We start from the raw sequence: 2,713 nt of genomic DNA, 5'->3' as shown, positions 1-2,713 counted from the left end.
GGGCCCATATAACTGCTTCAAGATTCTGTGCCCCTCTTAAGATGGTTCTTTAGGATGCTAATCCACCATCATCTGATTTGCTAGCTCATCACTTAATAAAATGCCTTCTCTCTGTCACCATCTTGCCTCTTGACAGATTGGCTTTTGTCTTGCAGTGAGCAGATCATGCCCTTTACACAGTAACACTGCCACAAGCCAAGGAACAACCAGAAATTAGGAGAGAGGCCTGGAACAGATCCTTCCCAGTGCCTTCAGAGGTAGCATAGCCCTGTTGTCATTCTGGAGGCCTTTTATTTTTTTCACACCATTATGCCATGATTCATAGGGAATGAGTTCCAGTAGCTCCAGCTCCTTTCATTGGTTCTCACAAACTGTGCTTCTCTGGGTGGAGCAGTTGAACCCAAGTTCCTTTCTCTTTTGCTTCCATCTTTTTCTGATCATTTTGCTTCATGTGTTTCAGGAAGCTATCTCGGCTCTTAGACTGTTTAATATGCTCAATATGTACATTAATTCTCTTGGCAAGAATCTTGCCCTTGTTTGCTTACAACAATGCCAACAGTGTGTTGGGTCACACTGTAGCCTCTTCCCATTTTGCATGGTAACGTTGGTGGGGTATTCCTTTTTGAATAGTGCCCATTCCATGATGTCGACAATGTCACTTTTCTGTAGATTGACATGTATATGGTCACAGGAACAGCTCCATGTTTTCTAAAAGGCCTAGAGAACACACAGCGGGTGCCTCGTCTCTTTCCCTTTGTGTTGGTCATTTTGGTGAATTACCGGAGTGTAATTACCGGCTGAAAGGCCCTGTGTCATCTTGATTTCAGACTTCTGGTCTCCAGAACTACCAGACAATACATACATTTCTGTTGTTCTAAGCCACCAGTTCATGGTACTTTGTTAGGGCAGCCTTAGGAAACCAATATACTTGTAGAAAAGCTAGGTAACTACGAAAAGAATCTGCCCACAGTGTAACAATGTGCTGTCTGAGACCCTGTTCCACTCAAACGGAGAGAATTAATAAAAATATGAAATAAAACTTGCCTCAGGCCTTTAATAAGCACTCCATAAGGCAGAACTTCCCACTCTTACAAACCACTGATGGGCGTGTGCCCTGACACGGCCTTTTCGGAGGGCAGTTTGACAGTATCTATCGATAAAATACACACACCCTTTGACACAGAAATTTTACTCATAGCACTTGATCCTACACAGATACTTGCATTAAATACACAGAGATATTCAATGCAGCATTTGTTGATAGTCGCCAAAACGTGAAAAAAAAAAAGTCAAGTCCTATGGTAGTTCTGACCCACCCACACAGAATAATATGTGGTGGTTACGCATTCCCAGATCAATCTCCGTGCTAATGTGGAGAATTCTCCAGGCCTAATCGTTAAGAGAAAAAAGCAAACTGTGGATCAATAGGTGTAGAGTGTAACAATTCATGTTTTTAAAAATCAGTAACAAGGGGTTAAGGATGGCAGGAGAGGGGTAGGGAGGCGGGTGGCCATACAAACAAGGTACAATACTAAAGTTAGAGGCACTAAGACTGTCTTGTGGCCCACCCGAGGCCTCCTCCAGCAGCCCGCTCTGCCTCCCAGCCTCATCTCACACCTTCTCCCACAGCTCCCTGGGCTCGGGCTACTGGTCTGCCCTCCGTTCCTTCACCACCAAGCCTTTCCTGCCTCAGGCTTTGCTCTGTCATTGCCTTTTCCTGATGGCTCTTCTCCTGGACGTTTGCAAGGCCAGTGTCTTATTCAGGTCACAGCCTAAACATCCCCTCCTCAGAAGGGCCTTCTCACCTCACTGAATGTAACAACCTCCCCTCTCACGTCATCCCATCTCTCTCCTGGCCCTTAGCACAACTCGTAATGATCTTGTTATTGATTTATTCACGTACACCACTACTCTCCATCTTCCCCCCACTAGAAAGCAAGCTCCACGGAGGCCAAGGGTTTGTCTCTGACATTAACTCTCAGTACAGTGGAGGAGTTCAATACTGCACAATGAACGAACCTGCTTTACAAGTTTTCCCAGCTAAGACTGACGTCAAACTTTAGGGCTTTCATCACCCATTATCCATGTATTAGAACAGATCCAGAATTGCTTTCTAAGGAAAATTCTGGCCCTGCTGACAGGTATGCTTCTGCGAGCCACCTCCATGGGCAAGTGGGCTGGCCTCAGTTTAGGCACAAGTCCTGGTCAGACTCCCCGGTTTTCTCAAAAAGTTGTCCACGCTATCTGCACCTCAGGAATCTGCCCTTAGAGAGTGACTTAATCAATGCTGTGTCCCTACTTGTCAGAGGACAAAACATCAAACTCACTGCTAGCCTATATTTAGCAACTCTCACTTCGTTGCGAGAAATAATATTGATGGAGGACTGCTGGGAGAACATGCCGTCTGTTCTTGCCTTTCATTTTAAATGCAAACTTTTGAGTCAGCCAGACCCTCAGAAATTGAACCACATTTGCTTCCTACATAAAAGTTTTTACTAAACTATACTTTTTCACTATAATTTTGACCTACATTGAAAGATACTGTGAGAGACAACCCTGGGCAGTTCATTATTATATATTATTATATATTCCATATGAATGTTTTTGAGGATATTATTTGCTACATCACACTGGGCCTCCTATTGAAGATCCACAGGAGAAATGTCTCAGCTCTCAGTAACGAGAATAGCTGCTTTTCTCTGAACCACTGGTT

General features: G+C 44.3%; 1 pseudogene; it reads right to left on the bottom strand.

The window, feature by feature from the left end:
- Positions 1 to 213: 213 nt before the first annotated feature.
- Positions 214 to 770, bottom strand: LOC131407625 (large ribosomal subunit protein eL21-like; annotated as a pseudogene).
- Between the last annotated feature and the right edge of the window lie 1,943 nt (positions 771 to 2,713).

This window comes from Diceros bicornis, chromosome 6 (assembly GCF_020826845.1).
Source record: "Diceros bicornis minor isolate mBicDic1 chromosome 6, mDicBic1.mat.cur, whole genome shotgun sequence".
Classification (NCBI taxonomy): domain Eukaryota; kingdom Metazoa; phylum Chordata; class Mammalia; order Perissodactyla; family Rhinocerotidae; genus Diceros; species Diceros bicornis.
This window is presented reverse-complemented; position numbering and strand designations above follow the sequence as displayed.